At 49.0% G+C, this 13,316-nt stretch overlaps 1 long non-coding RNA gene and 1 pseudogene across 1 annotated transcript in view; both read right to left on the minus strand.

The window, feature by feature from the left end:
• LOC144164048 (uncharacterized) overlaps positions 1–13,316 on the minus strand; it is a 198,921-nt gene that overhangs the window by 145,937 nt on the left and 39,668 nt on the right. Inside the window, exon 3 of the long non-coding RNA XR_013321019.1 lies at positions 9,339–9,386. This is a non-coding gene — a long non-coding RNA (uncharacterized LOC144164048). The remainder of the gene's footprint in view (positions 1–9,338; positions 9,387–13,316) is intronic.
• LOC144164171 (uncharacterized) lies at positions 1,894–8,694 on the minus strand (annotated as a pseudogene).

Raw genomic sequence — 13,316 nt, forward strand, 5'->3', positions numbered from 1 at the left:
ATTAGCGCTGGTGAACTGCTTACGGTTTTTTAGAAAATTTTCTATCCAGAAAATTATGTTGGGAGGGATTCCCAGGCTGCATAGTTTAGAGAGTAATAGGTTTTGAGGAACGCGGTCGAATGCTTTAGAGAAATCTAAAAAGATGGCGTCAGTTTGAAGATTTTCATCCATGAAGTGAAGTATATCATGTGTGAATTCTGCCAGTTGTGTTTCGCTATATAGTAGTTTCCAGAAACCATGTTGATGATCAAAGCAAAATTTGATGGATTCCAGATATGAAATTAGGTTAGAAGCTATGATATGTTCGAGCATTTTAGATGGGATGCTGTTTAAGGAAATAGGTCGGTAGTTAGCTGGGATTGCGCGGTTGCCTGATTTAAAAATGGAAATACCCTGAGCCTTCTTCCAATTGTCTGGGACATTTCCTGTTTGTAATGATTGTGTGAAGATGAGGCAAAGTATCTGTCTTGAGACCGAAACGGTACTTTTTAGTAATTTACTGTTAATACTGTCACAGCCCGCCGAGGATGAAACTAAGATTGTTAATGAGTTGGAATATTCCTTCTTGGGTAATTTCAATTTCTGGCATCGCTACAGCTGCAGTTTCGGGCAGTGTTATCGTATCAGTGGTGTTGGTAGAGGAAAACACAGACGTAAAGTGGTCATTTAGAGCAGAAGCGCACTGGTCAGCGTCTATTGGTTCTCCGTCAGCGTTAGTGAGGTTTATTCCATTAGATTGTGACTCAGGGGACAGCATGCGCCAAAATTTGCTGGGATTTGATTGAAGAATTGATAATAGGTTATGGGAAAAGAATTTGATTTTTGCAGCTTTTAGTTCGTTTAAGTACTGATTAACGCATGCGCGGTAGCGCTCCCACGCAGTTGAACTTTGGCTTAGGCGGGCCGTTCTGTACAAGCGTTTTTTTCGATTACAGAGTAATTTTAGCTGTTTGTTAAACAATTGGCAGTTGGAATCTGATTTAATGAGGGTAGTAGGAATGTATTTGTTTTTTAGGTTAAGTATTGTAGTCTTAAAAAGTTTTCAGTTACAGTTGACACTTCGTGTTAGGTACGTATTCCTAAAGTTATCTAAGAAGTTCGCGAGCTCGTGATTAATCGCAACAAAATTTTCCGTGATTACCTTCCGTGTGGGTGATTTCTTTTTAGGCGGGGAGGAGATGCAAATATGGATTAGGTTGTGGTCACTAAGACCAGGGAGCGTATTAATGGTTTTTATGTCGTCAGGGCATGAAGTTAGCAGGAGGTCTAGTATGTTATTGCCCCTGGTAGGGCACGTTATAGCCTGGTGAAGGTTAAAATCAAGGACAGTATTTAAAAATTGTTGCTCTTTAGATGGTGTCCCATTCGACGCTGAAAGCAATGACCAACCGATTGCAGGATAATTGAAGTCCCAAACAAAAAAAAAATGGGTCCATTAGAATGTTTATATGTAACGGTGTGGAGGGATTGATGAAGTAGGTCGCAGAAGTCGGGGTGGCTGTCTGGCGGCCTATAGCAGACGCAAAAAACAAATTTCGAGGCTCCGTTGGAGACAAGAACCCATATTAATTTTATTTTATCGTCATGGAAGATAAGTGAGGATGCTAGGGTGCTTCTAATGGCTATGGGCACGCCACCTCCTTTCTTACTTTTGCGATCCCGGCGAAAAATTGTAAAATTGAAATTGGATGGAAACACTTCCGTATCTGTGACGTCATCATGCAACCATGTTTGAGTTAATATCACTATGTCAGAACTGATATCATTTATGAAACTGTAAAGCTCGTCGCGTTGAGGAATTATGCTTCGTATGTTAGTAAATGCAATGTTTATGTTTAGAAATGCCATAAGATGGATACACGTGTTACTCGAGGCGGAATGATTCCAAACCCGTCATGTGCTGCAAACTGAGGTGGCTTCCAATGGTGCGCTGTTATCGAATGTAATGACGGGTGAGTTCCGAAGTTCTGGGATTTTATCAGTTTTCGCGTCATAGAAGTAGGACTTATTTCCAACAATAAGTTTATCCACCCTCAGCTTAAATGCACACTTTTGTGGCCGAATATATTTCAGTAATTTAGCGCGTGCAAGGCGAGTGGCTGCTGCAAAGCCTTCTCTGACGGTGAAGGTCTATCTTTTAGCTTAATTTGCAGCTAAGAATATTTTCATTTGTTTTAAAGTGAGCGAGCTTTATCATGATTGGCCGAATCTTGTCGGGGGCAAATTTTCCGATCCGATGAGCACATTCAATGGCACTTGGTTCGAGCGTAATATCTAGTTGGGTGGAACAAATGTTTATGACGTTAAGCTCTGATTCTTCCCATGTTTCTTTAACAGAGTCGTCAATACCTAAAAAGAGATTATTGCGGCGCAATCGATTACTAGCGTCAGTGTTAGCAGCTTTTAGCGTTTCAATTTCATGTTTGATTTTGGCGGCGTTTTCGGGTGCGGCGCCTGATGAAGGTTCGATTTGGACTGTTTCTAGCGCTGAAATTCGGTTTGTTAGTGCTGAGAGACTAGTTTCATGGTTATTTTGTACTGCCTTGAGCTGATTAATATCTTCACGAATGGTTAGAACGGTTTGCTCGGTCTTCTTGGTAGCGTCAGATAGAGTTTCTATCTGTGCTTTAGTTAGACCGGGGTTTAGTTCCACATCCCCTGATAGTAAGAGTATCAACTGTGACAGCAATTGTAGGGTGAACACATTGTAACAAGAACATAGCCAGTTGCGTAATTTCAAGTCGTAGGGGCACGACACCGCGACAAGGAAGTAGTTATTGGTATAGTATTGTTTAGAATGGGTAAGGTAACCAACCTGGAATGTGAGGAGCGGCGTGAACATTTTGCGCCACCGGTGTCGTGCATCGAACTTTTGGTGATGTTGTGAAGATTATGTAGGCTGGATTGGCCCCACGTTGTAGGTGACGTCGACGATGAGAAGCGTTGCCAGGCGTAGCTGCAAGCGCAGGCTGGTATCAGCGGGCTGGCGATAGGTGACAGAATCCGTGGTTGATTCAGATGGCGCGAGGGCGCAATAGGCACGGGTAGGTCACCGGGTGGTGCCCAAGCGCAGTCGCCCAGTCCAGCGGTGTCTGCAACCCAACAGGCCACGATCTGGACGGTGAGGAGTGGCCTGAACATTTTGCGCCAACCGGTGTCGTGCCCCAAACTTTTGGTGATGTTGTGAAGATTATGTAGGCCGGATTGGCCCCGCGTGGTAGGTGACGTCGACGATCAGAAGCGTTGCCAGGTGTAGCTGCTAGCGCAGGCTGGTATCAGCGGGCTGGCGATAGGTGACAGAATCCATGGTTGATTCAGATGGCGCGAGAGCGCAATGGGCACGGGTAGGTCACCGGGTGGTGACCAAGCGCAGTCGCCCAGGCCAGCGGTGTCTGCAACCCAACAGGCCACGATCTGGAAGGTGAGGAGCGGCGTAAACACTTTGCGCCAACGGGTGTCGTGCCCCGAACTTTTGGTGGTGTTGTGAAGATTATGTAGGCTGGATTGGCCCTACGTGCTAGGCGACGTCGACGATGAGAAGCGTTGCCAGGCGTAGCTGGAAGCGCAGGCTGGTATCAGCGGGCTGGCGATAGGTGACAGAATCCGTGGTTGATTCAGATGGCGCGAGGGCGCAATGGGCACGGGTAGGTCACCTGGTGGTGACCAAGCGCAGTCACCCAGGCCAGCGGTGTCTGCAACCCAACAGGCCACGATCTGGAAGGTGAGGAGTGGCGTGAACATTTTGCGCCAACCGGTGTCGTACCCCGAACTTTTGGTGATGTTGTGAAGATTATGTAGGCCGGATTGGCCCCACGTGGTAGGTGACGTCGACGATGAGAAGCGTTGCCAGGCGTAGCTGCAAGCGCAGGCTGGTATCAGCGGGCTGGCGATAGGTGACAGAATCCGTGGTTGATTCAGATGGCGCGAGGGCGCAATGGGCACGGGTGGGTCACCGGGTGGTGACCAAGCGCAGTCGCCCAGGCCAGCGGTGTCTGCAACCCAACAGAGCACGATCTGGAAGGTGAGGAGTGGCGTGAACTTTTTGCGCCCACCGGTGTCGTGCCCCGAGCTTTTGGTGATGTTGTGAAGATTATGTAGGCCGGATTGGCCCCACGTGGTAGGTGACGTCGACGATGAGAAGCGTTGCCAGGCGTAGCTGCAAGCGCAGGCTGGTATCAGCGGGCTGGCGATAGGTGACAGAATCCGTGGTTTATTCAGATGGCGCGAGGGCGCAATGGGCACGGGTAGGTCACCGGGTGGTGACCAAGCGCAGTCGCCCAGGCCAGCGGTGTCTGCAACCTAACAGGCCACGATCTGGAAGGTGAGGAGTGGCGTGAACATTTTGCGCCAAACCGGTGTCGTGCCCCGAACTTTTGGTGATGTTGTCAAGATTATGTAGGCCGGATTCGCCCCAAGTGGTAGGTGACGTCGACGATGATAAGCGTTGCCAGGCGTAGCTGCAAGCGCAGGCTGGTATCAGCGGGCTGGCGATAGGTGACAGAATCCTTCGTTGATTCAGATGGCGTGAGGGCGCAATGGGCACGGGTAGGTCACCTGGTGGTGACCAAGCGCAGTCGCCCAGGCCAGCGGTGTCTGCAACCCAACAGGCCACGATCTGGAAGGTGAGGAGTGGCGTGAACATTTTGCGCCAACCGGTGTCGTGCCCCGAACTTTTGGTGATGTTGTGAAGATTATGTAGGCCGGATTGGCCCCACGTGGTAGGTGACGTCGACGATGAGAAGCGTTGCCAGGCGTAGCTGCAAGCGCAGGCTGGTATCAGCAGGCTGGCGATAGGTGACAGAATCCGTGGTTGATTCAGATGGCGCGAGGGAGCAATGGGCACGGGTAGGTCACCGGGTGGTGACCAAGCGCAGTCGCCCAGGCCAGCGGTGTCTGCAACCCAATAGGCCACCATCCGGAAGGTGAGGAGTGGCTTGAACAATTTGCGCCCACCGGTGTCGTGCCCCGAACGTTTGGTGATGTTGTGAACAAAAGATGTTCTTATGTTTGGTGATGTTCTTGAACAAAAAGAATTTATCCTAAAAAATTTAGAAACACGCCTGCTCACGCTTGGTGTTTTCATAGACTTCAGCAAGGCTTTTGATCACATAATTCATGCTCTCCTACTCCAAAAATTATGTCGTTATGGAATCCGTGGTGTCGCCTTAGACCTGATTACTTCCTATCTGGAACATCGAAGCCAATTAGTTGCGATAAAAACTGCTTCCCAAAGTTTACCAGTGAAAGCTGGTGTTCCACAGGGAAGCATACTGGGTCCTCTTCTTTTTAATATCTATATCAATGATATAGTGCTTGTTGATCACCACACCAATTATGTGATTTATGCCGACGATACAACTCTGTTATTTACCTCGAACTGTGCTGCCAGACTTGCAACTACGGCAAATGTTGTTTTAGAAAAACTTTACCGCTGGACCACTGATAATGGACTTAAAATAAATGTCGATAAAACGAAAGCCCTTCTGTTTCAGGCAAAAAACAAGAATATTACCTTGGAAAATGACATTATGCTAGCTGGTTCCAAAATTGAAATTGTAAGCTCAGTCAAAACACTGGGTGTGATTTTTGATGAGTGGCTGTCATGGACTAACCACATAAACTTTCTTGCGGGCAAACTTTCTAAAGTTGTAGGAATGCTGTTCTGTGTGAAATACCTCCCTTTAAAGGTAAAAATGATAATCTACGATGCCTTATTTTTCAGTCATTTAAACTACTGCTGTCTCGTTTGGGGCACGACATCAGCTTCAAATTTAAATCAGTTGTTTCTTTTACAGAAGAAAATAATTCGTTTAATCTGTAACGCACCATTCGCATGCCCCATAGAACCGTTATTTCGAAAACTACATGTTCTAAAAATTCATCACTTATTCCACTATCGATTAGCTTTAGCATATAGAAAGGATCAAACATCTGGCCAAAATCGTTTATGCAGCATAGCCTTCCTAAATCGACGCGTTCAATTGTACAGCACTAGGTCACCAGAATACTGGCAAGTACCTCGCTCACGAACGAATTACGGTATGCAAATGCTTCGCCACACATTGCCTACTCTTCTGAACAACCTTGCTGCCAAGCAGGTTGATATAACCTCTTTATCTAGCTTACACGATTGCTTTATTTCCTAGAATGGTCGGAGCGCTGTGAATCTTGCCCTCTAAATTTTTCTTATCTCGTTTTCGGCTTTTTGTTCCTGTGCCTTGTAGTACTGCCATTGCCAATTAGTATTGCCAGTACGTTGCTTTGAATATTTTTACTTGATCTACCATTTACTACAGTGATGTCGGTGACTGTATTGCCGTTGTGCCTGTCGCGTTTTTTTTGTGTGGATGACCTGCAGTTTGAAGGTATTCTCGTATCTTCATTTTTTACCCCGTGCATGATACCGGTTGCTGTCTCTATGCCTTTCAATTTTGCAATGTTTCTTTTTTTTATTCTTTTTTTTCTTATTCTTTTTTTTGCTCCTCTTCTATATGTTAGAGTATTGTGTTAGCCCACTGCCCTGCTGCTGAAAGGGTTTTTGGGCCCGTCAAGTTGCAATTGAGCAACTTTTTCCCGATTTCCCTTGATAAAGATTCGTATGTGCTTTACTGGAAATAAACTTTCAACTTTCAACTTTCAAGATTATGTAGGCCGGATTGGCCCCACGTGGTAGGCGGCGCCGACGATGAGAAGCGTTGCCAGGCGTAGCTGCAAGCGCAGGCTGGTATCAGCGGGCTGGCGATAGGTGACAGAATCCGTGGTTGATTTAGATGGCGCGAGGGCGCAATGGGCACGGGTAGGTCACCGGGTGGTGACCAAGCGCAGTCGCCCAGGCCAGCGGTGTCTGCAACCCAACAGGCCACGATCTGGAAGGTGAGGAGTGGCGTGAACATTTTGCGCCAACCGGTGTCGTGCCCCGAAGTTTTGGTGATGTTGTGAAGATTATGTAGGCCGGATTGGCCCCACGTGGTAGGTGACGTCGACGATGAAAAGCGTTGCCAGGCGTCTATGCAAGCGCAGGCTGGTATCAGCGGGCTGGCGATAGGTGACAGAATCCGTGGTTGATTCAGATGGCGCGTGGGCGCAATGGGCAGGGGTAGGTCACCGGGTGGTGACCAAGCGCAGTCGCCCAGGCCAGGGGTGTCTGCAACCCAACAGGCCACGATCTGGAAGGTGAGGAGTGGCGTGAACATTTTGCGCCAACCGGTGTCGTGCCCCGAACTTTTTGGTGATGTTGTGAAGATTATGTAGGCCGCATTGGCCCCACGTGGTAGGTGACGTCGACGATGAGAAGCGTTGCCAGGCGTAGCTGCAAGCGCAAGCTGGTATCAGCGGGCTGGCGATAGGTGACAGAATCCGTGGTTGATTCAGATGGCGCGAGGGCGCAATGGGCACGGGTAGGTCACCGGGTGGTGACCAAGCGCAGTCGCCCAGGCCAGCGGTGTCTGCAACCCAACAGGCCAGGGTCTGGAAGGTGAGGAGTGGCGTGAACATTTTGCGCCAACCGGTGTCGTGCCCCGAACTTTTGGTGATGTTGTGAAGATTATGTAGGCCGGATTGGCCCCACGTGGTAGGAGACGTCGACGATAAGAAGCGTTGCCAGGCGTAGCTGCAAGTGCAGGTTTGTATCAGCGGGCTGGCGATAGGTGACAGAATCCGTGGTTGATTCAGATGGCGCGAGGGCGCAATGGGCACGGGTAGGTCACCGGGTGGTGACCAAGCGCAGTCGCCGAGGCCAGCGGTGTCTGCAACCCAACAGGCCACGATCTGGAAGGTGAAGAGGGGCTTGAACATTTTGCGCCAACCGGTGTCGTGCGCCGAACTTTTGGTGATGTTGTAAAGATTATGTAGGAGGGATTGGCCCCACGTGGTAGGTGACGTCGACGATGAGAAGCGTTGCCAGGCGTAGCTGCAAGCGCCGGCTGGTATCAGCGGGCTGGCGATAGGTGACAGAATCCGTGGTTGATTCAGATGGCGCGAGGGCGTAATGGGCACGGGTAGATCACCGGGTGGTGACCAAGCGCAGTCACCCAGGCCAGCGGTGTCTGCAACCCAACAGGCCACGATCTGGAAGGTGAGGAGTTCCGTGAACATTTTGCGCCAACCGGTGTCGTGCCCCGAACTTTTGGTGATGTTGTGAAGATTATGTAGGCCGGATTGGCCCCACGTGGTAGGTGACGTCGACGATGAGAAGCGTTGCCAGGCGTATCTGCAAGCGCAGGCTGGTATCAGCGGGCTGGCGATAGGTGACAGAATCCGTGGTTGATTCAGATGGCGCGAGGGCGCAATGGGCACGGGTAGGTCACCGGGTGGTGACCAAGCGCAGTCGCCCAGGCCAGCGGTGTCTGCAACCCAACAGGCCACAATCTGGAAGGTGAGGAGTGGCGTGAACATTTTGCGCCAACCGGTGTCGTGCCCCGAACTTTTGGTGATGTTGTGAAGATTATGTAGGCCGCATTGGCCCCACGTGGTAGGTGACGTCGACGATGAGAAGCGTTGCCAGGCGTAGCTGCAAGCGCAGGCTGGTATCAGCGGGCTGGCGATAGATGACAGAATCCGTGGTTGATCCAGATGGCGCGAGGGCGCAATGGGCACGGGTAGGTCACCGGGTGGTGACCAAGCGCAGTCGCTCAGGCCAACGGTGTCTGCAACCCAACAGGCCACTATCTGGAAGGTGAGGAGCGGCGTGAACATTTTGCGCCAACCGGTGTCGTGCCCCCAATGTAACACATCCTCATATCTTCATACTCTTTCACCAAATTTGTTCACATCAACCATGTTATCACGCATATCTGCAAATAGTGTATAGCGTGGTGTCCCCAACCTCTCAATAGCCCATCATTCCGTACGTACATTAATTAATTTGGTCCTAAGGCCTAATGCCTGACAATGCCTAAAATTCTATCTCTGGATTTTGTCCTAAGAAACGGGAATAAACAAGCAAGAAAAAAAGGAAAAAGAAGTAAAAAGACCGTTCTGCGAAAGAGTACAAGTACGAAAGAAAAAACGTTGAGCATATTTCTTTAGGCAATTGTGGATTGTCTCGCAGGCCTGGTCCGATATGTAGCTGGTATTTAGCCTAAATGATGACCCAAATGTCTCCAAAGCACCTTAGGTGTGGGTGCCAGACTCCACTTAATGGGGTGCAAACCCTCAAGGAAGCCCATCATTTTCGCCAATAATAAATAACATATTTTACCATTGTTGGGTGTAACCTCTAGCGTGAGGAATATTTGTGAAAGCGGGTAACACTTGGAATATATTGGATGCTGAAATTGCGGATTCTTTGGGTTAAAAAAGGTAAACAAAGCATGTTAGAAGATAAAAATTACACTTACATTTTTCTCGCAGAACAGGACGACTCGACGGCGCTCCTCTCGGTGGCTCTGCCGATCATTGATAAAAAGCAACAATATACTTAATATTGTGTTGCAAATGAGCATTGCTAATTTGCAGGTGTTTTTAATTTTACTAAGAATCATTGGTGTAGCAAAAGTCATAGAAAAATTCAAGAGCTGCCATCCCCGGCATAAATTTTTGTTTTTGAGTTAGGATAAGCACACACAGAAATACATTTTCTTTTACCTGGAATTGTCAATATTTGTTACAAACATGATTTTCGTGTTAAAACAAACATGAACCGCTTTCAACATTTTAATAATGGCCTATTTAGGGTGAAGATTTATTGCACTGTTATTCTGTTCGTAATTGGAACGTTGGAACCGCACTAAAGATTTTTACCTGAAATTAATTGTTCGCACAGCAGATTGTGCTGAAAATTAAAAAAACCCTGCAAGAGTGAGGACCATAAATCTGGAATCTGATATCTGTTCGTTCACGTTCGTAACCTAAGGCGCGCCAAAATCATAAAATAGTCTCTAAGACAAGTATGTCTGTGTATTAACGCTAAAACGAAAGTGTGCATATCAGGGTCGGTGGCCACGTGACACAGTAACGTCAAACATACACGCTGGTATTGAGACGTGGCTGGGGAGACGGGGCCGCAGTGCTTGCAGTGAGCAGGCCGATCAGCGATTTGCAAAAGGCGGAATGCTTCAGAATGTTGCTTTTCTCAGTTAGGCTGAGGGGTACCCCGGTTCTCAAACATATTACATGCCGCTTTCGACCGAAATGTGATGTCACAAAACACCAGAGTTAGTGCCCATGCCTACCCGCGTTGCCAGCCACGTGATGCGGCCAAGTTGATAGAAATGTCGTGTTAGTGTATACCGACGGTCGCATCCGGTGCATACCCGGGTTCGCCGTCGCCTGATCCACATAAGCCAATCGGCGTGTCTGGGCATGGCATACTCGCTCTGCGGACACTGAGGTCAATGTTTCTCAGCGTCGTTTGCCTTCATCGCCTTTCTGTATCCCATCCAGTACCCCAAAACTGCATTCTCGGCGATTTGCAAGATGATACATTTGGCAGCTTCGTTCATATTTAGAAGGCTAGGTGGGGTGGCGGTATGCGCAGTAGAGGCTAGGCCAAGAACAAAAGTTAGTGTGGCGTCTGCGCATGTACAGGTCGCAATCGCTCCTTGGGATAAGATGTCATGCAGGTCGCGCGTGCTGGCGCGGCTGCAGCATTTGTAGCGGTATTTTCAAGGAGGGTTCAATGCCAGCATTCACGCTTGCGTCTCCTGAGCTTTGTGGTGCAGCTGCTGCAGTTGGACCTCGTCCTGGGGATCTCTAAATCAGCGATGATTCAGTTAAAGAGCTGCAAGTGCAGCGGCATCACCAGCATTGCGAACTCCCACGCCCATTAACGCCCACCCACACGAGTAACCGGAGGACGCAAAATAGCTCTGTGCGATCATGCAGACCTAGAAACCGACGGTGCGTCAAGACAAACTAGCGACATCTAGCGACACGTTAACCTTGGGAAAAGGCGGGTGTGCTAGTAGAATACCGTCCCAATTCTTGAGTTCTACAATCATAGTGTACGATAAATGGAAAAAAATTTATAAGCATCCAAAGGTCACACATTACGCGATGGACCAAACCAGCCATCGCGCCAGTCGGTGGATTCCACGTAGTCATTTCTTAAGAGCGATATGACTGCTTCCTCGTATACACGTCTGAAATACGATGACCCAAAATGGTACTTTGAGCTCTCTTTTATATCTATTTTCTGTGGTTTGAGTTTATTATAGTGCTCTACTATCTTTCATTGTTGAATAGTAAAGTTATCTCACAATCCCTGCGACCTTTTTTGTTAATCTGGGTCCCTTTTTTTTTAAATATGTTCGTTGATATTGCCGCGAACCTTGCACAGGGTTTGTTTGTTAATGTTTTGTTTTTACTTTGATAGGGAGCGTGTTTCGAGCTAACTTCAACAGCCTAAAATAATCCTCTTAGATCTACAGTGCTCTGGGTGTTTTTCGACGGAGAAATAAACGTTCACGCCAAAGATAATTCCCCGCATAGCAGACGCCGCCGTATTCGACTCGCCGATGCTCGCTTGCGCACGTCACTTTGTTGGCTTCTGCTTTGCCGCCTGTGTATTCTTTGAGTGGTTAGGAGAGGACGGATTTGTTCCAATAAACTTGTTTTCTTTGAAGACAACAGCGTCGCCTTTGGCTTCGTGAGAATATTTCAGCGCACGAAAGCCTCAGTGAGGAAGGTCGTGATAGGGAGAAGATATTTTCTCTGTAGAGCGCCATGAACACGCCTTGAGGCGTTGTTGGTTGAGACACTTTTGGAGAAGCTTAGACGTCCTATTGTTGAATATTGTCCAGTTTTCGTTCCGTGTGCGTGTTTCTTACAGTAATTGGGGTCATTTTTACTCAAGGTTGCTGCTCAGCTTTCCGCGTAATGCAGCTCGCTGAAACTCCAAGACGAACGAGAAGCGAGAAGGGTTCTCTGAGGGCGGTTTTAAGAAACACGAAGGCAATTACCTCGGCTGACGGGCTTGGAAAATGAAAGGCTGGCCGGGTGACAGCGGTAAAATATTTTTGTGCTGCCGAGCGTTTTTGTGCCTCTTTCTTCGCTTTTTTTATTTCGAGCTTTGGGTTGAAGGGCTTCCACAGGTACGCAGGCAGTGCTTTAATCCCAAGGTTCCTCAGAACGAAATCTCTCCGTGCTACGGGCCGGGGTTCTTTTCTCACCATCCGCTGCCTTTAGCTGTCATGCGAGGACGTCAGTGCGGCTAGTACGGCAGTAACTCTGATTAAAGAGGTCCTGAAATACCTTCCGCCGATGCATGGATGCACGTGTAACCAAATAAGACAATGCATTAGCAATCTCCTCCCTCAAGAAGTTTGTTAAAGCGATGAGTATTAGCTGAGAAATTGTAAATCAAAAACCGCGCATTATCGTCGAGCCGCGTTTCCTCCTCCTTTCGCTGTTGACGGCGCGTAGGCCTTCCCTCCCGTGATGCTGCGCGCTTCAGCGGTGACGTACTTCCCCTATGGCGCTCCTCATACTTGCCGTCTGCTACGGGCAAGCTTTGTTGACACCATGAATCCCGCACTCCGCTGAAGGCTGGAAAAGGGAACGGAAAATCTGGCCGCATTTGTGCGGCGGCCTGGCCTTGCGCTTTCGCAGTGTGCGTTGCTGCAGGACAGCACGTGACTTTTAATCGGCGGCGAACTCGCAGCCGCTCGGGGAGGATCGTGCGCTCGGTCCCTTTCATGCACTGCGCACGGTTATACAAAAAGCGCCGTATCAGATGTGGCCCCGCTGGTGCCGGGTCGCTTCAATCATGTGGGGCTTGGGGAGACGCGTGGTGGAGAACGGCAACGTTGGCAAAACACGCTCCGGCGCGGCTCTGAGCTTTCTAGTGCTGGAGCGAGCGTCATTTCTTTGACAATATCAAACATCGGTTGCCTTGGCAACAAAGCACAAACCGCCCCAGAAGTCAGTTACGGGGTCGTGATCCCGGTTCAGCTCGGGGCCCACCTCGCGACATGTGGGCACTGCAGGCGTACCACTCACTCCCATTGGGAAGTGTGAGATGCGTTTGGCATTACAAGAGGCGATGGTGTGTGCGTTGTGGACGCCTTTGTTTCGCGATGAAATGCGACGTTGTGCTTCTGTGGGTGCATAGTGCTTCCCATAGTCTGGATTATTTTTCTCGAGCGACGTACGACTCAACCTCGCATGGGGTATGTGCAGTGTGCGTGGCTAAAAGCCATCTCGGCTTGCGCGCCAGGGTTAAGTGACTTGCTGTTCGTCCCCGCAAACCGCGCGCGAGGTGAGTGCCGAATTTACGACGGGCAGGAGGAGGCAACCCATCGTCGGTCAATCGCGGTTCAGACTTGCAACGCATGTTGTGACGTTGCGTTCGTTCGAAACGCATCTCTGGATTGTTT

This window comes from Haemaphysalis longicornis, unplaced genomic scaffold, assembly GCF_048455015.1.
Source record: "Haemaphysalis longicornis isolate Haplotype H1 unplaced genomic scaffold, Haemaphysalis longicornis Haplotype H1 scaffold_13, whole genome shotgun sequence".
In the NCBI taxonomy this organism is placed as follows: domain Eukaryota; kingdom Metazoa; phylum Arthropoda; class Arachnida; order Ixodida; family Ixodidae; genus Haemaphysalis; species Haemaphysalis longicornis.